This window comes from Sus scrofa, chromosome 13 (genome assembly GCF_000003025.6).
Source record: "Sus scrofa isolate TJ Tabasco breed Duroc chromosome 13, Sscrofa11.1, whole genome shotgun sequence".
Taxonomy (NCBI): Eukaryota; Metazoa; Chordata; class Mammalia; order Artiodactyla; family Suidae; genus Sus; species Sus scrofa.
The window spans coordinates 141,487,088-141,501,490 of NC_010455.5; the positions used below are offsets into that span (position 1 = coordinate 141,487,088).

A 14,403-nucleotide genomic window follows, 5' to 3' on the forward strand; every position below is an offset into this window, starting at 1 on the left:
TGATGTTCCTCTGAGATAAATTTAGGGTGTCAGCCATTAGGACTAAAGTGCAGAGAAGCTGGAGGATGGGCACACCGTGAGAGAATCCAAGGGCATCTGTTCATTGTAACTACTAGAGTCATTGCAACTCATCATGTATGAAGTACTATGCATGCCTTTTAGTTCATTTTCATATAATCTAGCAAGGTGGAAATTATTATCTCCATTTTACAGGTGCAGAAATAGTATTTTAGAGGTTAAATAATGTTGTCTAAGGTTGTATCGTAGCTAGTAGGTGGCTGAGATGGGATTTAACCTTGGGTTTCTCTAAAGTTAAATCTCATGTTCTTCCTATTGTGTTCCATATTACCTCTGTAAGCAGCTTCTGCTACTCACAACACCAACCCTCAACTAAACTTCAGTTCAGTGAGCAATATCTCTTGCACTTACCATGTGTCCAATGTTCTGCTTGGCATCATAGATTAAAGATAAGTAAGATTTAATTTTGCCTTTGGGAGACTGCTTTCTTGCAAAGATGATCTATAGATGCACAGAGCTAAATAATGTAACCTGTGAAAATGCCACAATAGGCTTATGAATTAAGTATTAAAGATCATGGAGGAAGGAACAGTTAATATTGCCCAGTGGCAGATACAGGGGAAAAGGGAGGCTTCAAGATGGGACTGTTGTCTGAATTAAGCTGTTATATGTGAGAAGGATTTAAGCAAGTCAAATTGCAGCAATAAGTACCTATCAGAAAGCAATTTAAACAGGGGGATGGAGGGGCAGTTGTTCAACATGGGGTGATTATGTCACTTCTGTACTTCCTCCAAACTATCTAAAATATAACTTTGGCCCCCCTCAAGCCTGTGTCTTAACTCAGCTTCATCAGACATTTAGCAAGTAGGTTTCTTCAACTCCATTCATAAGCTTATTTGTTTATTCCCACTCAAAATGATGACCTCTCTGATGGGGGTTTTTGGGAATGCGGAAGACAAGGCCTGAGACAAATGAACAGATGATTAAACTGATTAGGGCCAAGATCAGGGCCAAAGGCCAAGAGCAATTGGTGGTTCTGGAAGCCAAGAATAAGTGGAGTTGGGACTGACCAAATGATAAGTGAAGGAAGTGGTCAAGATGGAGGGGGAGGTAAAGAACCATTCCACACCTTTTTCTTCTACTTCATGACCTGGGTTTGACATTGCCACATTGCCGTAGGAGGTCAGGTCACCCACATCAGCTTATCTTTTCCTCTGATCAGTTGGTCAGTCAGCCAACTCTCTTATCTACTCTCTCCTTAGGCAACACCTATGGGAGGAAAATATGATCTCTTTTTGCAGCTTAGAATTGACCAAAATTGTATAGTGTTCAAGACTGATTCCTGAGATTCTGGGACTAAGAGGCAAGTCTCAGTACTGGAATTCCTAGGTGTCCTTATTGTCATAAAGACCACTTATTGTAAAAAATAAATAAGTGGCTGAGGAGAAGGGGCTTCAATGAGTAGTAGAAAAGGTGAAGAATTTATAAAAAAAAAAAAAAAAAAAAAAAAAAAAAAAGAACCACAGAAATGAAGGGGACATTAGAAAAGCTTTTTATTTTTTCTCTTGCCTCCAGGAAGTATCATGCTGAAATGACATCACAAATGTTGTTTTTGAGAACTCTTAAGTCATGACTAAAAACCCTTTTCTGAGGGCTGTTGCCTCTTCTCAGTAGTAGGTAAACAGCACCACAACACACCTTATTCTTTGAACTAGGAGGATGAGATACATACACATGGGCATCTTAAATGAGCTTAATAACTACTTAAGTGATATATACTTCATCTTTACCAACAATTAAAGCTCACATCATGGAAAAATAATTAGCAAATCCCTGCCTGATGTTTCTGCCATCAAATCTATGCTTTCTATTCTAATATTAAATATTGGGGTTAAGGAGACCTTTGTCCTTCTTATTTTGTTGCAGACTATTGTTTGAAGATGTGGCTTCTTGGCATAAAATGAAAAATATGTAAAATTCGTACATACAGATTCATACTTGAAGATTTATAGTGCAGTCTCATTCAAACTCTTACTTAAATGTGAGGTTAGGTTTTGGAATACAAGTGCAGGAAAAAGCCCAATTAACTTATTGTTCCTCCCCATTAAGGACTTTAGCAGACAACTGGAGACTTAAAAATCATGACTATATCAAGAGTTGAAATTTAAGACATCCTTATACAAGGGAAACTGCTGACTCTAAACATATTAATACTGGAGTTCCTGTTGTGGCTCAGTGCCTAGCGAACCTGACTAATATCCATGAGGACGTAGGTTCCATCCCTGGCCTTGCTTACGGGCATTGCTGTGAGCAGTGGTGTAGGTCGCAGATGTAGGTGGGATCCCACGTTGCTGTGGCTCTGGCGTAGGCCGGCGGCTATGGCTCTGATTGAACCTTAGCCTGGGAACCTCCATGTGCTGCAGGTGTGGCCCTAAAAAGACCAAAATAAAAAAAAAAATTCTAATACTGACCATAACTACCAATAGGATGCATGTGATCCAAATAGCTATTTATAATAATGCCTGGAGCTCTTTGATTTGAGATTTTGGAAAGATAATTTTATTGCAGAAGAACTTTGGCACTTTAGAGTCAGATTTACACCATTTGCTTTAAACAGTTATCTTGAACATACTGTGATGGATTGTGTAGCTGATAATCAGGGACCCTGCCTAGAGAGGGTTATATATTCTTACTCTGTTGAACTTAGGCAGCACCATTTGACTTTCCTGGGCCATCACAATGGGCAATGCATGTCACTTCTGGGCAGAAGCTTTATGAGGTGGAAGGAGGCTTACCACATTCTTTTCCTGACTGACATGACTACAAGCAGTGTTTCAGATGGAGGTTACCCTGATTAGCCTGAGACTGGGAGAAGTACTCTAGCCACTCACTCTATGATGAATCATGTGAAAAAGAAATCAACCCTTGTTGAGAGATTTTGAGATAATATGTTACCATAGCATAACAGCCTATCTTAGCTAATATAATCATGAGACAAAGTACAATTACATAGACAGGTTATAGGACAATATGAATTTTTCCAAAGCTTCCACACCAAGGAGATGGGGATCCCTTACTCCATGTGCTAAGAATCATTTCCTTCATGGGCTTAATATATTTTTGGTTTATTTCTGATTTACTAAACGTACTCTATATCCTCTGCTATTTTTTGTCCAATAGTAGTCTGACCACTTGAGTGGTCATTCAAAAGACTTAAATGACAATTGGATGGAACACTAATATTTTCATTGCTGTTAGTGCCAAGTTCCTACTTAGTCTTTTCCAATTCATCCTCTAGCCTTAGATAGCTCTGTTTTGCATAGAATTTCTCTGCACCAGTTTTTTTCATGTCTCCAAAGACTGCAAAAAATGACTATACAAAAGACTGTAGAAAGCAGAATTGTAATTATTTCTCCAGAAATGTTTTTCTTCTTTATCTATGTGGTGTTGTGATTTTCTTCTTTATCTGAAGACTTTCTGTGTTTTGCCACATAAGGCCCTAGTGGTGATGAAGGGAAACATTCCTCTTTCTTTTTTGACTAAAAGATTTCTAAGTTAAATTTAACCTTTGGGAAAATTTCATCAATGATCAGAATCATGTAACTATATTGTTTCTTGTATGAAATTTCTCCTAGCTTTAGCTTCTTGGTATTCTTACCATTTAATCTTTTTATGATCATATTGATGGGTTCCATTTAGAGCACTAAACAATATGTCTAATAGAAATACTTCTAAAATGAATTTGAACTTCAAAGGAAACATGGTCACTTAGAAAATATTAGGACAGCTATTACTTCTCAGATCTTTCTATTCTCAACTCCACCCCTTACAGCTTTATTGAAGTATCAATAACAAAAAAATATATAACACACATGTTCTGTGTGTATGCATAAATGTATGTATCTATATGAAGAATATGTGATATATATTATGTACATTTCATTTTCTTTATCCATTCATCCATTGATGGGCAGTTAGCTTGCTTCCACATTTTGGCCTTTGTGAATAATCCTTCAGTGAACATGGGAATGCAGATATTTCTTCAACAGAGTGGTTTTTTTCCTTCGGATATATGCCCAGAAGTGGAACTTCTGGAACATGTGGTAATTCGATTTTTAATTTTTTGAGGAGCCTCCATATTGTTTTCTATATGCCTACATCAGTTTACATTCCCACCAACAGTGCAGATGTGTTCCTTTTTTTCCCCACATCTTTGCCCACCCTTAAAATCTTTTTCTTTTTCTTTTTTTTTTTTTTGTCTTTTTGCCTTTTCTAGGGCCGCTCCCGTGGCATATGGAGGTTCCCAGGCTAGGGGTCTAATCGGAGCTGCAGCCACTGGCCTATACCACAGCCACAGCAACGCCAGACCCGAGCCGCATCTGCAACCTACACCACAGCTCACGGCAACGCTGGATCGCCAACCCACTAACCAAGGCCAAGGATCGACCCCGCAACCTAATGGTTCCTAGCCGGATTTGTTAACCACTGCACCATGACGGGAACTCCCTTTTTCATTTTTGATAATAGCTATCTTAACAGGCATGAGATGATATCTCATTAAGATTTTCATTTGTGGAGTTCCTGTCATGGTTCAGCCACTTAAGAATCTGACTGGAATCCATGAAGATGTGGGTTTGGTCCCTGGTCCTGCTTGGTGGGTTAAGGATCTGGCATTGCTGTGAATGAGCTGTGGTATAGATCTCAGACACTGCTCAGATCCTGTGTTGCAATGGATGAGGTGTAGGCTGGCAGCTGCAGCCCCAATTCGACCCTCAGCCTGGGAACTTTCATAGACTGCACCTGCAGCCATTAAAAAAAGAAAAAAGCTTTTGAATTGCATTTCCTTAGTGATCAGTGATGTCAAACATCTTTTCATGTGCCTCTTGGCCATTTATTTTTGTCTTTGAAAAAGTATCTATTCAGGTCCTGTAGCCATTTTTTAATTATATTATTTGTTTTTTACTCTTGGATTGCATGAGTTTCTCATATATTTTAGATATTGATCCCTTATGTGACATGTGGTTTGCAAATATTTTCTTCTATTCTGTAGGTTGCCTTTTCATTCTGCTGATTTTTTCCTTTGCCATGCAGAAACTTTTTAACTTGATTGATTTTGCTTTTGTTGTCGTTGGTGTCAAGTCCGAAAAAATCATTGCCAAGACCAATGTCAGGGAGCTTTTTCCCTGAATTTTCTTATGTTTTAGGCCTTACATTTGTCTTTAATCCATTTTTAGTTGATTTTTATATATGGTGTAGCATAAGGTCCAATTTCTCTCATATGGGTATACAGTTTTCTCAATACCATTTATTAAAGGGACTGTCTTTTCCACATTGTGTGTTCTTGGTGCCTTTTGTTGAAGAGCAGTTGACTCTGTATGTGTGGGTTTATTTCTGACCTCTGTTCTGTTCCATTGGTCTGTGTCTGTTTTTGTAATAGTACCATACTATTTTGATTACTATAGCTTTTTAATACAATTTGGAATCAGGAAGTGTGATGCCTCTATCTTTTCTCTTCTTGCTTAAGATTTCTTTAGGTATTCAATGTTTTTCTGCTTCAATCTGAATTTTAGGATTTTTAAAGAAAATCTGTGAAAAATGCCATTTTTTGGAATTTTGATACAGATTGCAGTGAATCTGTAGGTTGCTTTAGGTAGTATGGACATGTTAACAGTATTAATTCTTCTAATCCACAAACGTGGAATATCTTTCTTTCTCTACATCTTCTTCAGTTTCTCTTATCACTCTATTTAGGTTTTCAGTATACAGCTTTTTCACCTCTTTGGTTAAATTGTTTTTAAGTATTGTATTCTTTTTGATGCTGTTATAAATGGGATTATTTTCTTTATTTTTTGGATAGTTCTTTGTTAGGGTATAAGAATGCAACTGATTTTTTAATGCTGATTTTGTATCTTGCAACTATACTGAAATTATTTATTAGTTCTAACAGTTTTATTTATTTTTGACAGTGTCTTTAGGGTTTTCTATATGTAAGATCATGCATGTCATTGGCAAACATAATTTTACTTCTTTTCCAATTTGAATTCACTTTATTTATTTTTCTTATCTAATTGCTCTGGCTAGGATTTCCATTACTATGTTGAATAGAGGTGACCAGAGTAGGTATCTTTGTTCCTGATCTTAGACGAAAAGCTTTCAGCTTTTCATTATTGCATTTACTAGTTATGGACTTGTTCTATATGGCCTTTATTGTATTGAGGAACATTCATTCTGTGCCTAATTTGTTAATAATTTTTATCTTGAGTTTTGTCAAATGCTTTCTGCATCTGTTGAGATGATCATGTAATTTTTATTCTTATTCTCTTAATGTATATAACAATGATTGATTTGTGGATGTTGAACCATCCCAGGGATAAACTGCATTTGATCATGGCATATGAAACTTTAATGTTCTATTGAATGTGGTTTGCTGCTATTTTTTTGAGAATTTTTGCATCAGTGTTCATCAAGGATGTTGCCCTGTAGTTTTCTTTTCTTGTTGTGTCCCTATCTGGCTCTGATATCAGAGTTATACTGGCCTTGTAAAATGAGTTTGGGAATGTTTTATTCTTTCCAATTTTTTGGAGGAGTTTGAGAAAAATTGGTGTTAATTTTTTAACGTTGATTCTTTAGGTAGAATTCATAAGTGAACCCATTGGGCCTTAGGTTCTTCTTTGTGAAAGGTTTTTGATTACAGATTCCATCTCCTTAATCGTTACTGGTTGGTTTGGATTTTTTATTTCTTTATGACTTAGTCTCAGTAGATTGTATGTTTCCAGGAATTTGTTTGATCATATCTATTTAAATTTTGAGGGAACAAACTCTTACATTTGTTGATCTTTTCTATTATCTTCCTACTCTCTATTTTATTTATTTCTTCTCTGATCTTCATTATTTTCTTCACTGAAGTAACTCTAGGCTTAGTTTGTTCTTTTTTCAGTTCCTTGAGGTGAAAAGTTAGATTGTTTATTTGAGAACTTTCTTCTTTCTTAATGTAGGCATTTATCTCCACAAAGTTACCTCTTAGAACTGCTTTTGCTGTGTCCCCAAATTTTTGATATACTGTGTTTTGTTTTTCATTGTTTGAAGGTTTCTTTTTTCTTCTTTGAGTCATTGGTTGTTCAGCAACATGCTAATATCCACATCTTTTCCAGTTTTCTTCCTTTTATTGATGTCTAGTTTCATATAATTGTGGTCGAAGATGCTAGAAGTGGAGTTCCCGTTGTGGCACAGTGGTTAACGAATCCGACTAGGAACCATGAGGTTGCAGGTTTGGTCCCTGCCCTTGCTCAGTGGGTTAACAATCCGGCATTGCCATGAACTGTGGTGTAGGTTGCAGACTCGGCTCGGATCCCGCGTTGCTGTGGCTGTGGTATAGGCTGGCAGCTGCAGCTCTGATTAGACCTCTAGCCTGGGAACCTCCATATGCTGTGGGAGCGGCCCAATAAATGGCAAAAAGACAAAAAAAAAAAAAAAAAAGATGCTAGAAGTAACTTCGGCCTTCTTAAATTTTTTAGGACTTATTTTGTGGCCTACATATGACTTATCCTAGAGGATATTCTATATGAAGGTGAGAGAGATGTATATTTTTCTACTGTTTTATGGAATGTTCTACATATATCAATTTCATCCATGTACCTACAGTTTAGTTCAAAGCCAATGTTTGCTTGATTTCCTGTCTGGATAATCTATCCATTGTTGAAAGTGCAGAGTTGAGGTCCCCTAGTATTATTGTATTACTGTCTATTTTTTCTTTCAGCTCTGTTGATATTTGCCTTATATATTTAGGTGCTCCTATGTTGGGTGCATACAAATTTACAATTATTATATCCTCTTGATGAATTGACCACTTTATCATTATACAGTGACCTTTCTGACTCTTCTTACAGTCTTTGACCTAAAGTCTATTTTGTCTTGATATAAGTGTCAAGCTACCCCTGCTCTCTTTTGTTTTCCACTTGAATGGTGTCTTTTTTCCATACCTTCAGTTTCGGCCTATGTATTTCCTTGAAGCTGAAGCAAGTCTCTTGTAGGCAACATACATATCATTGGATTTTTTTTTTAATGCACTCAGCCACTCTGATTGGAGAATTTAAGCTATTTACATTTGAAGAAATTATTGATAAATAAGGACCTACAATTTTTATTTCATTAATGTCTGGTTATTTCATAGTCCCTTTGTTATTGTCTTCCTCTCTTGCTATTTTACTTTGTGATTTGATAATTACCTATAGTACTATACTTTGATTACTTTCTCTATCTTTTGTATATCTACTGTCAGTTTTTTCTTTGTGGTTGCCATGAAGCTTATATAAAAATCTCATATTTATAAGTTTATTTTAAACTGATAGCAATTTAACTTCATACAGAGTTAAGTTGTATAAGTTCATAATCCCATACAAAACCTATACCCTTTTACTTTCCTTCCCTACAGTTTATGATTTAATGCTACAATTTATATCTTTTTATGTTTTATTTCCACTGAAAGTTATTTTATATAATTATTTCTAATACTTTTGTCTTTTAACCATTATATTAGAGTTATACATAATTTATATGCAACCCTTACAGTAGCACATTATTCTGAAATTGACTATATATTAACCTTTACTAATGAGTTTTATACGTTCATAAGTTTTCATGTTATTAATATTTTTAAATTTCAGCTTGAGTAATTCCCTTTAACATTTTTTGTAAGAAAGATATATTGTTGATAAATTCTCAGCTTTTGTTTATCTGGGAATGTCTTTCCCTTTCCTTCATTTGTTAAGAATAGCTTTGCAAGGTAAATTATTTTTGGTTGGCAGTTATTTTTCTTGCAGTACGTTGAATATATTATCCCACTCTCTTGACTTACAAGTTTTCTGCTAAGAAATCTGCTTGAAGCCTTATGGAGAGTCCCTTGTATGTGATGATTTTCTTTTATCTTGCAGCTTTCAAAATTTATTCTTTGTCTTTGATTTATGACAGTTTGATTATAATGTGTCTCAGTGAAGTCTTTTTTGGATTGAATCTGTTTGAAGACTTTTGAGCTTTATGTACCTGAATATTCATATCTCTCCCCAGATTTAGGAAGTTTTCAGCCATTTTCACTTAAAATAAACTTTCTACTCCCTTTCTCTTCTTCTCTGGGATTCCCATAATGTGTATAGTTGATGTTTTCATGATGTCTCATAAATCCTTAGGCTTTCTTTAATATTTTTATTTTGGCTACTCCTGTGGCATGCATAAGTTCCTGGACCAGGGGTTGATCCCACATCACAGCAGCAACCTGAGCCACAGCAGAGACAGCTATAGAACCTTTACCAACTGAGTCACCAGGGAACCCTTCTTCACTATTTTTCATTCTTTTTTCTTTTTTTCTCCTGTGGGTAATTTCAGATGACCTGTAATTGAGTTAAGAGATTCTTCTTCTGCTTGTTCAAGTTTCATATTGATGCTCTATGGCATTTTCATGTGATTCCTTCTATTAATCAGCTACAGAACTTCTGTTTAATTTCTAATTTTGTTCATATATTCTTTCCCTGATTTCATTGAATTGTCTGTGTTCTCTTATAGCTCTCTGAGCTTCTTTAAAATAATTATTTTAAATTCTTCGTTAGGCACTTTGTAGATTTCCATTTTTTTGGGTGTGGTTACTAGAAAATTATTTTGTTAATTTGTTATTGTCATATTTCCTTGATTTGTCATGTTTCTTTAAGTCTTATGTTGCTATATTTGCATTTGAAGAAGCAACATTTCCTCCAGTATTTACTAACTGACTTTGGGAGAGAAATGCTTTTACCAGTAAGTCTGGATAGGAATTTTGAAGCTTTCTCAAACCTTTTCTGTGGAAGCAGCCATTCCAAACCTTGTTTTCTTTCTTGGGAAAGGATTTATTAAGATTGTATGCCTTCTTTTGATCTTGAAAGCCAGGCTAAATGCTCAGATCCTCCTATTTATTTTTCTTAGCACAGTGCCCTGAATTGTTCAAGTTTGTGTGCATTCTCTCAGTCCCACAGTTGGACTGGATTTTTGCTGTGTTTATGAACTTCCTGTAAATCCTTACATTTCCAGTCCATAGGGGTACACAGGGAGAGCCAGCCATGGGGAGAAGGGTGGTTGGGTGGAGTGTGCTGAGTGTTCCATGTGGCTGGGGGCAAGTTTGGGGTGTCTACAAGCAAGACATTTCAAGTATCCCATAGGCGAGTTTCCTGATGGAGTCTACAAAGCCCTTAGAAAGACCTGAAGTCTTTGATGAGTTCTGAGCCCTGGTTGCTATGTTTTCAGCCTCTTCAAACCCTTCAGCTGTGCTGATTCACCTCCATATTCTTGGTGGAGTAAGAAAGAAGTGAACCTGTTGGGCAGCATCTTTCATAACATGGGAAGTTGGCAGTACTCACTAGGCTCTCACTTTTCGCTGTGAGAGAAATCAGACTTGGTGGGATGGATGGGGAGGTCTTTTTTAATGTATCTTTTCTCATAATTTTCTCCAATGATGTGCTGAAATTTCTTTGCTGACTCTTGGACTCCCACAAAGTTACTCTTATCTGTGGGTCATTGTCAAGATCTATGTTCTATGGGGAGATGATGGTAGAAAACTCTTATTCCATCACCTTACTATCATACCCCTCTATCTTCAACTCTGATTCCAATTCAAACTTTTAACATTTTATTCAGATTTTATAAAATTGGGGTCCCCATCTTGTCATAACATCAGCTCAGGGAAGGGTGGTTTGTGAAAGAGAGACTAATTTCAGAATCCAGCTCTTCTACTTCACTTAACAAGAAGGCTTAGGCCCAGGGTATGATTTTTGGTGACTGCAGGAATATCTCTGCTCTACTGACTTTTGATTAAGTGTTGAATGGTTTTGAATTGAGAATATTATTTTTCACCAAAATGCATCCTAGAAAACATCAAAGGCAGGTATAAACTTCAAGTTTAATACTAATTAGAGGCATCTGTTTCCCAGGTGTGAAGTGTTTATCTTTGAAAATAGGGAGATAGTAAAGTACAGAAGAGGCACACTAGAGCACTGAGAAGCAGTAAATGATTGAGTGGATTCAGGAAAGGAGGAAAAAAGAAGGGAGATAAAATAAGATGTTGTGGTGAATATGAAGAGCTGGGAGAGCTGCTCTCATGTGCTTCTGTGCATGGGGCTGAAAATAATATGAATGTGTGTACTGCATTGCCTGATTTTTAATTCAAATTCTTCAATTTTTTTTTCTTTTTTTTGTTTTTTTTGTCAGGCCTGTATAACAATATTGAGTTTGAAAAGTATACTTTTCTCTGCAACTTTTGAGCCCTAGGAGAGCTGATACATCTATGCACTTATCTGTACATTGCTGAATCCATCTCTTCATTATTCATATGCAGCACTTACTTACAAGGAACCTTGAAAACAGGAACCACAAATCTCATGCTTTCCTCTTCCTAAAGTTGAAGCAAATAGAAGTAGCTTCATTTGGGATATAGCGAAATAGCATTTGATTTGGGGATAATCTCAAATATCTGCATATATCCCCAGGTTTTCCTGAGATGTCTTGCCCTAGTGTCAATGAATGTAACATGTTGGCAGCAGTGGGCTATTGGGATTTTTTTAAAACATTTTTTGCTTTTTAGGGCTGCACCCACAGAATATGGAAATTCCCAGGCTAAGGGTCAAATCAGAACTACAGCTGCTGGTCTACACCACAGCCACAGCAACACGGGATTCAAGCCTTGTCTGTGACCTACACCACAGCTCATGGCAATGCCGGATCCCCGACGCACTGAGCAAGGCCAGGTATCATACCCGCACCCCCATGGATACTAGCCAGGTTCATCTCTACTGAGCCACAAAGGGAACTCCAAGGGTGGGTGATTTGGAATCTAGAGACCCGGGTCCTTATTCTCCCGCCTGTTCCCAGATGTGTGACTGTAGGACATTCACTTTGTCTCTCCAATTCTTAGATTTTTATTTGCAAAATAAAAATGCATGAGGGTTACCTTAAAGGTTTCTACCATGATGGTTGTTTCGTTATAAAACTCATGTCGAATCAATTCTCTAAAGCTTTTATTGTGTATTAACTGTACTTGGTACTTGAGTTAAGACAAATATAAGATATGATCTCAAAGAGGTAATTGTGGACTGTCTGCATCAGAAGAGTAATGTCTTAGATACCCTGTTACTCTGAAAGAGGTGGGGCTGATAAATCCAATCCTGGGGGATTAGGGAGGGTCTCTCTATAAAGGTGACATTAGGGCAGGATCTGAAGGATATATGAGTCACCATGCAGACCAGAAAGATTATTATGTAGCTCAGAGATCTTCAGCCTGGATATTTCCAAGTCTTCCAGGCTCTGGTATCCTCTTTACCTCAATATTGAGCTCCTAACTCAATCCTCTGCAGAGGTCCATCAAGGTGTGTGTGTATTTATTAGGTAGGAGGCATTTATTCTCATCTAACTTGTTCTACACTGAGAGATGCTTTGAAATTTTTGCTGGCAGTTATTGTTATTATTATTATTTTTTTTGCTAAAAACCTTGCTCCCAGAACCTGAAACTGCTACCGTCACCTGCTCAGCCCCACCTTCCCTCTTATTTTATCCATCCAAACATTGTGAATACAAGGTTACTCAGCACAGACAGCTTTTACTGAAGGTTTAGGGAAGGGGAGGGCAATTATTAAGAGCAGAGGAGGACAACTTTATAGTAAATGTTGCTATAGAAATACTTATCTCAGAGACCTTTTCAGGGCCCTTGCTTTGAATTACAGGAGCTTCTCTCATCTTTCTTCACGTCTCCACCACTTTCCTTGAGGATGTTCCTATCAACCCCCAAATTCCTAACACTAGATTAGGCAGAGCAGTTCAACTTTTCACCTTCATTCTTCTGGCCATGCCCAAGTAGCCAGACTTTCTTTCCTAAAAGAACCCACCAAGACTTGATATGTATTTTAACTAATCAGTAGAACAAAACGTGGGGGCACATTTACTTCTGTGACATATTAAAGTTAAAAATCTAAAATAAGATTCACTTAAACTAGATAGTTATTTTCCCTCTCATGTTAGTGTTACAGAGGGACAGTTCATTCTATAGTGGCATTATTCCACAAGGTCTGCAGAGACCCAGGCTGTTTCTATTTTATTACTTCATTGACCGTGACCTATATTCTCAAGGCCATCCCACTGATACAACATGGCACCCGAACTCCAGCAGTTATATCTGCGTTCTAAGATGAAAAAATGAATAATGATGAGGCAATGGGAAGACACTCCTTCCCCTTAAGGAATGTTTTTGGAAGCTGCCATACCATTAGCTGAAATTAACTGTTTATATCCCACTAGCCAGAATTTAACCTGATCACGCATCACACATGGCTACAAGGGAGGCTGGGGAATGGAGCCTTTATTCTGGTCACATCCCCTGCTAAAATTTGAAGGTTTTACAGCTATACACAAAAGAAGGAAGAGACATTCAGACTTTTTAGTCATACTTTCTTTTTATGATGTGGAAGGTGGAAAGAGAAGGCTGTAAGTACCTTGTGGCTTGTCTTTATAGTGCGTCTTTAATCTATTGACATGATTCTTTGTAGATCGTTCAGAGTTTCTCCATATTCCTCTTAAAAGATGGATAACAAAACTAGGCACAAAGTTGGAATAATAAGGGACTCACCAAATTCTTAAGTTCTGTTTAATCACTTGCCAAGTATGAGCCTTTTCTGTTCCTATCATTTGGATTAGAGCCCAATTTTTTTTTTTTTTATAGAGCATGGATGCTTCATCTGTTTTGACAATCTTGTTTTTTATTCTATTGTTATTTTTGTGTTGTGTGAATCTCATACTCTTTTCTTTGAAGGCTCTCATGTATTCTTTTTTTTTTTTAATTTAATTTTGTACTGTTTCCCTTCAAGCTCTTTTTAATGAGAGCATTAAATCGGAACAAGAGCTAAATTGTAAGGGGTTTAACAGAGTAAGTATCATAACAGCATTAATAAGGCCATTCTGTGAAAGCCTGCTGGTCATATCTGGTGTTTGCCTAGATATAATCCTTTTTTCATTCTTTTATTCATTCAAGAGATGTGTATGATGTGCCTTCATTTTGCATTTGTACTGAGCATAGTGCCTGCCACAGCTGGGACATTAAAACATGTCAAGAGTTGTGGATCCTGACCTCACAGAACTTACCTTCTGGTGGAAGAGAGTTAATAACAAAGGCAGATAAATTAATTATTTACCTTTTGTAATAGAAGCTCTAAAGAAATGGGGAAAAATGGATTCTGCAATAAAGAGTGATGAGAGTAGAGGTCTACATTAGGGACAATGATGCCAGGATAGGGCTTTCTGAAGAGGTTTCACTGAAACTGAGACTTGAAGTTTGAGATGAAGTGCATCATGTGAATATGTGGGGAAGAGCAATTCAGGGAG

The 14,403-nt window shown here is 36.9% G+C and overlaps 1 long non-coding RNA gene across 1 annotated transcript in view; it reads left to right on the forward strand.

Moving 5' to 3' along the window:
• LOC110256420 overlaps positions 1-14,403 on the forward strand; it is a 479,854-nt gene that overhangs the window by 77,593 nt on the left and 387,858 nt on the right. The gene's annotated exons all lie outside the window — the stretch shown is intronic.